The sequence below is a fragment of the Brienomyrus brachyistius genome, chromosome 17 (genome assembly GCF_023856365.1).
Source record: "Brienomyrus brachyistius isolate T26 chromosome 17, BBRACH_0.4, whole genome shotgun sequence".
In the NCBI taxonomy this organism is placed as follows: Eukaryota; Metazoa; Chordata; class Actinopteri; order Osteoglossiformes; family Mormyridae; genus Brienomyrus; species Brienomyrus brachyistius.
The window spans coordinates 20294489-20308170 of NC_064549.1; positions in this window are offsets into that span (position 1 = coordinate 20294489).

A 13682-nucleotide genomic window follows, 5' to 3' on the forward strand; every position below is an offset into this window, starting at 1 on the left:
ACACAGTGACAAGCCCATTCATTCACCTCATCTAGGCCTTTTTTTTTCCAACAATATCTTTATTAAAATTTTAAAAAATACAGAAATTACAGAAGTTTGAGTGCTTCCACATCGAAAGGAGCATCCAAGGCAACTAAATTATTGTATAACAATCAATCAACCTTCCTTGCAAATCAGACATTTAAAAGATGATAGAAAAATATTTAGGTGGAAGTACAAAATATGACCTGTAAATAATAACTTAATCAAATAAAAGAAAAACACAAAGCCCAAAAAAACCCCCAAAAAACATAAAAAATAAATAAATAAATAAATAAATAAATAAAAAACCCCAACAACAAATAAGTTTCTCTATTTTCCAAGGGTTGCTCAACTTCACCTCAATTGTACTGTTCTGTATTGTTCAAAATTACAAACTCAAATTTATTTAGTTTAGGAAGCTGCAGAGGGCCGACATCAATTACATCTCATCTGCCTCATTCACAATACTACTAAGATCCACATTTTCCATATATTGCATAAAGGGACCCCAAATGTTTTGAAAAAGTGACAGTTTTCCCTTGACAATGTAAGTAATTTTCTCCATAGGTAAAGTTGTGGACAGTTCCTTTATCCAGTTAATGAGTTTTGGTTTACTGGTCTTCCTCCATGAGAGTGCTATGACTCTTTTTGCTAACAGTAGACATAAGTCCATGGCGGTAATTATCTTTCTAGACATAAGATGTCCATCAGGATATAAACCTAAAATAAATAGTTTAGGGTCAAGATCTAATTGTATACCCAATATAGTATCCAGAGCTTGTTTGATCTCTTTCCAAAACAATTGTACTTTATTGCATTCCCAGATACAGTGGAAGAATGTCCCTTTCTCCTCTCCACACCTGAAACACAAGTCTGGGCTATCACCATTATACTTATTAAGCTTTTCTGGAGTCACATATGTCCTCATTAGCCAATTATATTGCAGTACTTTAAGACGGGTACTGGTAGTTTGTGTTTGTGCTTCAGCACATGCCTCCTCCCAGTCTTCGGAGGATAAGTCCTCCTGTAAGTCTTCCCTCCAGGCATTAAGTTTCCCTAAAGAAGATTCAGGGGAACCCTCTACTAATATATTATATAGTTTGGAGATTATTCCCTTTCCAAAGCAATCTTTTTTCATTTCTGTTTCCAATGTGGATAATGGAGGGATTGACAAGCATTGATTTTGAGATAATCTAATAAAGTTTCTCATTTGTAGATATTTAAATCGATGTTTGCATGGAATATCATACTTGGCAATCAACTCCTCAAATGACATCAAAGTCTCATCCTCTGATCCCATGAGGTCCCCTATTGTCTTTAAACCTTTGTCAGCCCACTTCCTAAAACCAGGGTCTGCTCTGCCTGGAGGGAAAAAATGATTACCCCATATTGGGCTGAAGCGTGCGAGAGAGGTGGATTCACCCAGATATTTCTTAACCTGATACCAGATTATAATCATATTTCTGACTATAGGATTTTTTGTCTTTTTTTTCAACATTTTGACTTTTGCTGAATATAGGTATTGGGGAAGGGGAAGAGGTACCGAGCAGTTTTCAATATTCATCCAAGGCGGGAGGGATTTATCTGTAAAATAATACATCATAGTCCTCAATTGAGCTGCCCAATAGTACCAAAGTGGATTGGGACATTTGAGGCCTCCTCTTTCATACGGTAAGTACAAGAGTGATAAACGCAGCCTCGGTCATCTATTATTCCACAAAAAACGTACAAAAATTGTTTTCAGGTGTGAGAATAAATTAGCAGGAGGTGACAATGGAATGTTCTGGAACAAGTACAGAAGTTTGGGCATTATGTTTAGTTTAAGAACATTCATTCTTGCTATAAGTGACAAGGGCAAGGGTTTCCATCTATCTACAGATGAGATGATGGAATTTATCATAGGGGTGTAGTTAGCTCCAACAATGTCTCTCAAACATGGCACTATCCTAATCCCGAGATAGGTAAAACAGTCTACCATTTTGAATTGGAAAGAATTTCCGGCACTTCTTCTCTCTTCTGAGTTAAGTATCATTAATGAAGATTTTTCTTTGTTCACTTTATATCCTGATATCCGTCCAAATGTGTGTAATAAATCCAACAAGGCTGGGATAGAATCTTTCAGTTTTTCCAAAAAAAGGATGACATCATCTGCAAATAAAGCAATTCTATGTTCCTGTTGATTTACTGATAAACCAGTTATGTTTTTATGAGACCGCACCGCAATGGCAAACGGTTCAATTGCTAAAATAAACAATAAGGGGGACAAAGGGCACCCTTGCCTACATCCCCGTTTAATTTCAAATGGTTTAGATATAATTCCATTTGTCAGTATTTCAGCATATGGTTCATTATATAGAAGTCTAATCCACCGACAGAAATTATCCCCACAGCCAAATCTTTTTAATATTTCAAATAAGTAGGGCCACTCAACTCTATCAAAGGCCTTTTTGGCATCCAGTGATAGTAAAGCATTGTCTGTTTTTCCTTCCTGATTATGAAGAATATCCAACACTCGTCTCACATTATGAAATCCCTGTCTACCTGCAATAAACCCATTCTGGTCACAGGGAATTAGATCAGGTAAGAATCTCTCCAGTCTTCGAGCCAAAATTTTACAAAGTATCTTTAAATCCACATTAAGAAGACTTATTGGTCTTAGGTTTCCACATTTATTGCACGGTTTACCTGGTTTGGGTAGTAAAGTTATCAGAGCTCCTCTTAATGAAGCCGGAAGGATTCCCTTCTCAAATGAATCCGCGAACATGTCAAAAAGAGGGGACAGCAATTTAGTTTTAAATTTCCTATAAATTTCTGTCGGCAGCCCATCTGGGCCTGGGGTTTTACCTGTTTTCAAATGATCTATTGCTATAGATATTTCCTCCTTTGTTATAGGTGTATTAAGGTCTGCACTTATTAGTTCTGAAATGCTAGGTATCTGAAGGGTATCTAAGAAGAGATTTTGCTCTTGTCCCATATGTGTTATGTCTGAGCTGTATAGTTTTTCATAAAAAAAACTTAAAAGTTTCATTAATTCCTAGAGGGTCAACAATGATCTGTCCATCACTGTTTACAACTGAAGTAATGTTTTTCTCATTTTGTAATTGTCGGAGGCGCCAGGCTAATAATTTCCCGGGCTTTTCCCCTTGGTCATAGAATGATTGTTTAAGACGCAAAAGATGTGAGGCTGCTTTAGAAGCAGAAAGTTCGTTATACTGTGTTCTTAGTAATAAAAGCTTTTGATGGACTCTTGGACAAAAGGTTTGAAAGTATTCTCCCTCAAGCAGCTCAATCTCCGCCTCCAACTTTTTTGTTTTCTTATAAGTTTGGTTTGCTCTATAACTTGTAAAACTAATAATCTGACCTCTTACGTAGGCCTTAAATGCTTCCCACCTTGTGCAGGGTGACGTTTAATCCGTATTAGTTTCAAAATAAATATTTATTTGATTGTTGTCACGGGAGACAAGGCAGCGATCGCGAGCAGAGCGGCGATCGTGCGGAAGGAGCAGGCAGGCAAGCGGGATACGGGGAAAACGGGGGTTTATTCAGGGCAAGGCAGGACAGGGCAGGACAGGACAGGACATGGGCACCGACAACATCAATGACGGACAAGGGAAACCGGGGAGACCAGGACTTAAATACACAGGACTAATCAAAGTAACTAGACAAAGCTGGAGATGATCAGGGAAATACACGTGGGTAATCAGGGGGCGTGGCACACACGAGGAGCGGACGAGCCGGGTATGACAATTGTCTATTTTTGTTTAAATCTCCATCTAGGGGGATCTCTTTTTAGTCTTAAATCTTCATATATTAATGAGTTTGGCGAATGGTCAGATATTAAAATGCTATCGTAGTGACAATCCTTTATTTTGTACCTCATATTGCCAGAAACTAAAAAAAAAAAAAAAAAAAAAAGTGTATTTGAGTAGCAGGAGTATTTTAAGACCTTGGGGTTCATATCCCTCCAAATATCCCTCAGATCAAGTTCTTTCATAAAATGTTGAATAGTTTGTCTACTTTTAGGATGCGAGAAATCAATACCTGAGCTCCTATCCAATTCTGGATTCAATGTACAATTAAAATCCCCTCCTATAATAAAGCTACCAGACAGAGATGATGCTGTCAAAAAAAGATTATGAAAAAACTTTGGGTCGTCAATGTTTGGAGCATAGATATTTATCAGGATTATTTTTTCCGTAATAAGTGTGCCCTGTAAAATAATATATCTCCCCGCCTTGTCTTTAATAACCCTTGTCACATGGAATGGTATAGATTTGTGGATCAAAATCATAACACCTCTTGCCTGAGAGGTGAAGGGTGCAGAATATATACTGCCCTGCCACCTCCTCCTAATCTTCGCCTCTTGACTAGACAACAGGTGTGTTTCCTGAAGTAGCATGATATCAGAGTGCATAGATTTCACCCTAGTCATTACTTGTTTTACCTTCTCCAGTTTTTGTAGTCCTCTGCAGTTCCAAGAAGAAATTTTAATTCTTATTCCACCAGACATAACACACAGCACTAAATGAGCTTCCCAACACATTTGAAATATTAAAGGATAGAGAAACAAATAACATCTGAATGTCAAAAACTACACCCACAACAATAAGTATTGAACATACCCCTTTAACTTGAACTTTGGTACCCATTTCCCTCCCCCTATATATACTGGTACCTGTCTAACAGCTAAAGGTTGTTCCACCCAAAAGTGAGGATCAACCGACTATGCCTAAACACCTTTCCCCCCTACCCCACCCCGCTACATAAACAGAAAAACTCGTTATTGGATACATTAAGAAAATTAGGCTACTAATAGTAGCTGTAAGCCTCTGGACCGATAAACAAATATAACAAATTGGCCTTTCTCTTTCACTCTTCTTTTAAAACTTAAAGCTCAGTAATTATTCCTTCATGCCAACACACAGCATGTCAATGATTACATTCTCAACCCAGTCCACTTTCTGACCTCAGAGCCTTCACAAAATTCTCCGCTTCACCTGGCTGGTTAAAGATGCGAGACTTTCCGTTGTATGTCACTATCAGTCGCGCGGGAGGAATCATGCCGTACCGGATCCCCATGGAGCGAAGCTGTTGTCTCACGGCGTTAAATTCTTTCTGTTTTCTGTGTACACCGGTCGCCAGATCCTCATAAAATCTCACCGGACGGTTCTTGAAAAGAATCTGTCCCTTTGCCCTGGCAGCTCTTATCACGGTCATTTTATCCTTGTAATTTAGGAACTTCATGATCATTGTCCTCGGTGCAGCGGTGTTTGACGTATTCTTCTGGCCGATCCGATGAGCTCTCTCCAGCGTCAGAGCGGTATGTAGCGGTGCCAAGTTCAGAGCCTCCGGCAGCCAGTTTTCCAAGAAGACGCACGCGTCCTCTCCTTCCGCGCCCTCGGGCAGGTTAACAAGTCTCAAGTTAGAACGTCGCGATCTGGCCTCCAGATCCAGCACTTTGTCTTCGAGATCTTTGTTGTTATTTTCAAGAGTCCGTGCCTTTGCTTCCAAGGTGGTGATACTATCTTCTGCTGCAGATATCCGGGCCTCCGCCTCACCGACCCGCTTAGCACACTCATTAACATCCTTCCTCACAGTCTCTATTGCTGACAAAATACCGTCCAGTTTGGAGGAAAAATCCGATTTCAAGTTTGCAATAGCCGCCAGTACTGCGTCTAAGCTTTCGACCGTCTTTCCCCTCTCATTTGGCTTGTCAATTTTCTCCTCCATCACCTGACAGGTGTTGGTATTATTCTCGCTATCTTCACCACTAACATTAGCTTCACAGCTAGCCTCGGAGCTCGACTTAGAAGTGAAGTTAGACAATTTCGACTGAGTCGGTCTACTAATGTTTTTACCAAGTTTCTTTTGCGAGAGAGGCATCACTACTGGTCTTGTTCAACGTCCAATAAACGAGTATTATTCAGGATTTTACAGAAACATAGCGGAGCAGAAGTGGGCACGTCTTCTCAGCAAGCCGCCATTACCGGAAACCCTCATCTAGGCCTTTTACTAGGGATTTAAGGTCCTGGTTTTCCTCTCAGACCCTAGAACACACTGCCAGGCTCAGATTCCCGATCCCACATCCTGCTGAAGCCCTTCCCAAGATCAGACACTAGTTTTGTTTTCCTTGTTCTTATAGTAAAATGATGGTCTTTGACTTTTATACATCATCACTGTTCTGTTAATTACACATGACCTAATCTAAGTATTACACAAACCAAGCATAATTACTTAGAGATGTCATAAGATGGAAAATCCTTATTCAGTTAATTATTTTCCCCACAGGTGCTGACAGTGTGTCTACAGTGAAATGGGCCTGTGTACAGAGAGGATGATCTGTAACAATCCCATGTTCCTATGGTGACAGATATAAAACTCATGTGAAATACTGGTGCAGAGGGTATAATGTGAGGTCATGTACTCCCATAGTACACACTGACTCTCCACTGGAGGGTAAAGTGTGAGTCAGAGATGATCCTGACCAGCGAGTCTTCACTGTGACCATCAACAATCTGACAGCTGTAGGAATTATTAGCTCAGGTATATTTTAATATCTCCACCAATATGTTTTGAAATTAATTAACTTTTAATTAATTATTATTTGATGCTGATTAGTAACCAATTGTTATGCCGAATGGTCGGCTCCTCCAAACTCAAATGCGAATCCCAGTGAGTCTGTTAATGTGAGACTTAAATGGGATTCATTAATAACCCGTATCGCTTAATAACCTGGGTTAGTAGGCTCGTCCAGCGAGCTGGGTCACCAGGTAATGTAAACGATCGGTAGCGAAGCTCCCCTCACGGCCAATGAGAGAGAGTCTCGCGATATTTCAGGCGAGTTTGAGGTTTCAGAGCGTAGTAGCCAGATCGCAGAGGCAGGGACTATTGTGAGCACTCAATGACGGAGGATGAAGTTGTGTAAAAAGACATACATTTATTCCTACAACTAACATAAGACAGACATTATACCTAACAAACAATAAACATGAAATAACGGAAAAGACACAAACGATGTAATCATGAAAATGCAGTGACCAGATTTAAAATGATTAACCTAAAAAGGGAAAAACTGTTCTGCAAAGCAAGCAGTTTGTAGGAATATAAACCTAAAGGAATATAGCAGGTGAATAGGACAGTTTAGGTTGTTAGAAAGGAAAGGAAGTTGGTTTACTTGGATGCAGGAAAGAGGGAGGTCTTTGCAGTTGGTTGCAGTGGCTGATGAGCTGATGGGTGATGGCTCTCAGGGAGGCGCGGTGTTTGCAGCGGTTGTTGGAGTGGAGTCCCGTACTGGTGCAGAGGGTATAATGTGAGGTCATGTACTCCCATAGTACACACTGACTCTCCACAGGAGGGTAAAGTGTGAGTCAGAGATGATCCTGACCAGCGAGTCTTCACTGTGACCATCAACAATCTGACAGCTGAGGATTCCGATCGGTACTGGTGTGGTGTGAAGATCAGTGGAGCCTCTCTGATCAGGTTAATCTGTCAGTCACTGATGGTAAGATGTCTGTACTGCAGACTGTAGCCAATGAGATGCACAGTATGTAACATGTCACTGAGTCAAAAAGGAAGGACCTTAACACAAACACTGATGGAAAAAATGTTTTAATATTTTAAAAATCTGCATTTTTATTTAATTCAATATGATAAACGAGACTTGGAAGAAGTAACAGTGTCAGCTAAATCGGGCGACTTCATGAGGTTAAATATGATAAGCAATATGTTAAAAAATGTCAGGGGTTGGCCAAACATTTACATACAGTATGTATGTTGTAATGGGCTGATATTCATAAACATTTCATTGCTGTGGAAATCGTTGAGTGTTTTACCTGTGTGTTGAAGTCCTCCAGGGCTGTCAGCGGACAAACAGGAGGTGACGGGTGTGGATGGAGACAGTGTCAGTGTTACTATGGAAACAACAAAAGACAAAGGATGTGGTGTAAGATTGGGGGCTCCTGTGCATCAGAGAGATCAGTGAGTTTGCATGGGAGGCCTGTCCTGATCAGGGATGACACAGAAAATAAAACCTTCATTGTGACAATGAGTGGGCTGGAGAGGAAGGACACTGGCTGGAATTGGTGTGCTGCTGGAATCCTGCAGATTCCAGTTCATATTACTGTTAAACATAAGTAATTGATTTAAATCTGCCTGTGAATTATTTATGCTTGAATATAAATAGATACATACTAATCAACCCAGCAGTTTCACTCACGAAGGGGTTTGTGCTTCTTTGTGGGGATAATCCCCTATTTATCAGCTGTTGTGAAACAGAGTTAATTATTGGGATTATTGTTTCAATGATAGTGGCACGGTGGTCCAGTAGGCGGCGCTGTTGCTTCACGCCTCCATGTTTAGGGGTTTGAATCTGGCTTCTGCTCTGTCTGTGTGGAGTCTGCATGTTCTCCACATGCTGTGTGGGTTTCCTCCAACAATCCAAAAACGCACAGTCAGGCTAATTGGTGTCTTTAATATTGAATGTGTGTCTTCTAGTTTATGATCAGTCTGTAATATGACAAAAATCACAGCATTTTCCACAGACATACAGCCAGTCACTTGTTATGTATACAAATCCAGACAAATCCATGTAGCTTGCAACATAATTCAGGCATTTTTTCATCTTTGTGAGGATGAATTGTTACTAATGGTGTGCAGACTGACTAACATGTCTGTAGGTGGTTTTTCATTGCAGCGTAGACCAGTGTTACAGTTGTACTCTGTAATATCTGTTCCAGTGCTGTATCCATCCATTGTCTGAAACTGCTTGTCTAACTCAGGGTCCCTATGGGCGCAAGGCAGGGAACGTCCCATGACAGGGTGCCAACCCATTGCAGGACACGCTCACACTCCATTCCCTCGCACAAGCACACCTACCGGCAATTTGACAACTCCAATTAGCCTCAGCATGTTTTTGGACTGTGGGGGGAAATCAGAGTCCCTGGAGGAAACCCCACAATGACACAGGGGGAGCATGCAAACTCCATACACACGGAACTCCAGCGAAGACTTGAGTACACGTGCCAGAGGAGTGAGGCGACAGTGCAAACCCTGCTTTTTATTAACTATCCTTTCTCCTGTTTCCACTGCTCTCCTTTTCTCTGCACATGATGAAGAAGGAGGGGATAATGAAAAACGGAGGTAAGCATTCAGCAGCATTTACAGTAGTGTGGGGGTCCAGCTAGCAGCATTTACCTGATCACACAGTAATGGGAAACTGTCATTTTAATTTTAAGGGAAAAAAATATTTTTTATTTCATTTTCTTAATAATAAACTTGAGATCCCATCCCATCCAGGGTGAGCCCTTGCCTTGTGCCCTGTGCTGCTGGGGAATGACTGCAGGCCTGTTTTCACAAAATAGTGTAACATGTTGTGTGATAATCTCTAGCTATTTTCATGCTCTTTGTTAATGTCTCCTGTTCCTCACATGTGTCCTGTGTAATAGTACAGATGTGGCTGTACCGTGTTTCTATAAAGCATGTAAGACTTTACTGTTCACATCCACCCTCTTATTCAGCTCTTTGGTCCAGCTGGCTCTGTATGTAGGACTGAGCTGATCGGTGCTGCTGTCGATTATCAAGGTGGTTTTACTTCAGTCAGAACAGATTCACTGTTTTGTTCTTCAGGTTTAAATGTGATATGTGTGACTGACAGACACACTGGTGTATTATATGTCTCACAGGTGGGAGCAGGTTCTGGATGCTGTACTGAAAGCTGGGACTGGTGTGTTTTACCTGATTTGCACCATCATCACCATTCAGCTGCACTGGACCTCCTGTAGAAAGCGGGAACCAATCAGAGAGAAGCAGAGGGTCTCCCTGGATCAGAGGAAGCTGGCAGAGGAGATGACCTTCGTGGAGCAGAATGAGTCAGACGAGCTGTAAAATAAACGGTTATGCTAACTGCAGTGAGGCCTCTCTCACTCGGCCCTGCTCAGTCTGTACAGTCATAGCATGAGAGTCAGTTAAACAGAGGGGATGATTATCTGCTGGCAACCTGTACAACCACGTATTGGCCACTTATTCACAAGTGCTTTGCTGCCACCTGCTGGTTAATGTTTAATAATCGTTATCTTGTGAAGGTAAGACTGGTTTTTATTAAATTGTCTCTTGATTCTGAAAAAATATGGTACTATACAAAAGTCTTGGGCCATCAAAGAAAACGTTTAATGCTATTTAATTGGGTTGTGTATATTTGCTCAGAACAAAAACACAATTATCATAAAAATATATGCAAATTAAAAGTGACACAATAAAAACTAACAAGAATTTCTTCTTTTCTCCATAAAGTTACTGATGCCTTGTTGGATCGCTAGATGAACCACGCTTTGGATCCTAAACCTCTCCTCAGGGGCACCCCAGCCATTCCATGTATTTGTTAAATTCTGCCACCAGCTCACTTAATTAATTAATTAAATTAAACAAATGTGTCATGCCCGGCTCGTCCGCTCCTCCTGTGTGCCACGCCCCCTGATTACCCACGTGTTTTCTCCCGATTGTACCCAGCTGTATCTAGTTAATTTGCTCAGTCCTGTGTATTTCAGTCCGTGTCTTACCCGAGTCCTTTGTCCGTCATTGATGTCAGTTGATGTTCGTGCCCTCGTCCCTGAGATTAAACCCCTCGTTTGCCCTGATTCTCGGCTGTCTGCCTGCTTCTTACCCGCCTGCCCGCACGATCGCCGCTCCGCCCGCGATCGCTGCCGTCTCCCGTGACAAAATGTTAATGATGCATTGATTAGCCATAGGAGTTGTGTTATAAAAAGATATAGGTCTATTGGATGGTTGGTGCAAATGTTTTACTAACTTTAGAAGAGATTTTGAAATGACTGGGCTGCCACACTTTGACGGACAAAATATTATAATTCTAGACCAAGATGAAGATCATTTGAACATCATTTTCTTCGACAGCCCAAGACTTTTGTACAGTTTTGTATGTGTCTTTTATACTGGTCATAATTTGTTTAAATACATGATTAATAAATTGATTGATTTCATATTTTTCTGAAATTGGTAATTATTAAAAATGAATTTCGCAAACTTAAATGGTTTGGCTGCGATGGGCTGGCCCCCCATCCAGGGTTGTTCCCGTGCCCATTGCTTCCGGGATAGGCTCCGGACCCCCCACGACCCAGTAGGATAAGCGGTTTGGAAAATGGATGGATGGATGGATGGATAAATGGTTTGGAGTTTTTAGGTCACCCCTCCTCGTCAGAGCCCACCAATCAGGGACTCTTTAAAAGAGTGATGTAATCAGGAACGCCCACTTTTCAATCTGCGGTACAAATACACCAGCTTGTCTCTGCTAACAACAGCCTGTGCATATCAGTTAAGGAGGAAACAGTACCACATACATATTGGCCAACATCAAATGAAAATGTAACACACGAAAACAGGACCGCCCACTTATCACTCTGCGTAAAATCACACCAGCTTATCTCAGCTGACAGCAGCCTCACATATCAGCTAAGGAGGAAGACGGCATATCAAAAGTAAAAAGAAAGACACCATCAAATGAAAATATCCCTGTGTGATCTATTGGTTTCTGCTTTCACTCCCATTAAATGACAGTAAGTCTAGTTGGTGTCCGTGGTGCTGAAAACCTGGATCAGTAAATTCCAAATGAAACTTCTTTACCTGATTTAACTGTAACTCACTTATTTTGTTGGCAATGATGCTTTGTTGAGTCTAGAAAGGCGCAAAGTGGGTTTCAGATAAATTTAATGAAGTAGTTTTGCTTAAAAACCAAAAAGCTTTGAACAATCAGTTCAGCTTTGGACTGTAGTGCTTCACAAAAGTAAAATCCATCCAGTTAAATCTCTTTATCCCCAAGTCAAGAAGATATCAAATGCAGAAGCACATTGTGGGAGATACAAGGTGCAGACACATTAAAAGCACTTTTTTTGTGTGAACATTATAAAACAGATTGATACACATTAAGCAGTTTGTAACTTTACATCCAGACCTACATCAGTCAGAAAAAGCAGGCGATGACCAGCCCATCCAGCAGCTTCATCTCTGATTGTACAGAATCCCTTGTCAGCGTAACTTCTGAAGTCATGACTAAACTAATTTCCAGCTCTGCCTTCAGTTTCATCTGTTAAATTAAATTAGGAACTAAACTAAACTAGGAGGGAAATATAGTCAAGCTACTTAAGTAGCCGAATTTTGTGTATCCACTAGAGGGCAGCCACACATAGATTCCCTTATGAATGGTTCTGATGCTTCCGGAAAGCACTGCACAGAGACCCAGGTATGCCAGTGAGGAACGGATAAAGAGCAGACGGATCCAAATACTAGCTGTAATATATAGTATTTTCAATGAATTTAAACAAATTAATATAACAGTGTCAGAGTGTCAGATCCATGTGACTTTTTATGATTGAAGAACTTTGAAAGCCTGAATATAACTGAGGAGGCCCACGGACCCCATTATGTGTGAAACATCATTGTGGTGCTGAGAGAAACACAGGACTGCTGATAAGACCCAGATGAAGTGAATTACCTGACTTTGCCCCCACCCATCCCCCCCCCCAGGATACCCCCACCCCTGTCATACAGACACCTTCCTAACGGACCTCTTGATTTGTGCTGATCCACACATATGAAAAGGACCTACTGCAGTGACATTTTAAAACTGTATAAAACATAATAAAGACTGAAACAAAGGCCTGAGGTCAGACCCTCTGTATGTAGCACACAGTGTTTCTGCAGAGTCTCACACTCACATCCTGTATGACGACTTTTCTGCTTTTCAGAATAAGTCTGATTTCACTGCTCTTTGCTCATTTGCAATATGAGGAAGTAACAGTTTAGAAAAGAACTAGACTTATTTGATTAATTTGTTTGTAGTTTAAACTCTGTGAGCATGAATGATTCACTGTGAAGACCAGCTATCAATAATTTTGCTATGAAATCATGTTTCTAAAATGATAAGATTCTAGATGAAATCAAAATATTTATTCCTGGTAAGAGCAGGACAACAGCAGCATCAAACTGTTTTCCTTTTAACAGACAAGAAATAGACAGGAAATGCATCAGTGCACAAACAGTTTATGAAAATCAAAGATAGATGGATGATTTTTAAAACATTTAAAACCCACAAAAAGGGAGGCAGTGAGGTTAAGGAGAGTCAGGAAGTGAGTGTCAGTCTCCACAGATCTGAGGTCAGCGATACACACATAAGGCTCCTCTGATGCTCCTCTTCATCCTCTTCTTCACTGATGGGCCTCCAGGTGAGGATCACTTACTCTGGGACTCCACCATTCAGCGTAGTTAAGATGAAGATACATTTTGCACAATATACTTACTACATCTGTTTGTTTATATTCATATTGTTCCATGAAGTTTGATCACTTCCCGATTATAGTCTGTGGTGGTAGCATGTTGACCGACTGATTTTAGAATTGACTGCAGTCTTCTTTGTGTCCACTATGTGGCAGCAGTATAAAGGAAATATCTTATTCTGTCACAGCTGCTGGTGTGTGTAAAAATTCACATACTCTGATAACAAGTAATTCTGCCTCCAACTGTTTGTCAGGGATCTGGGCAGGAATGAATTACATGCCGACTGTACATACAACAGAGATAGGCTCCTGGGAGAACTTTGCCAGAAGTTGAAACACGACTTTAAGAATGACACTGATACAGAGTACTCAGCTGTTTGG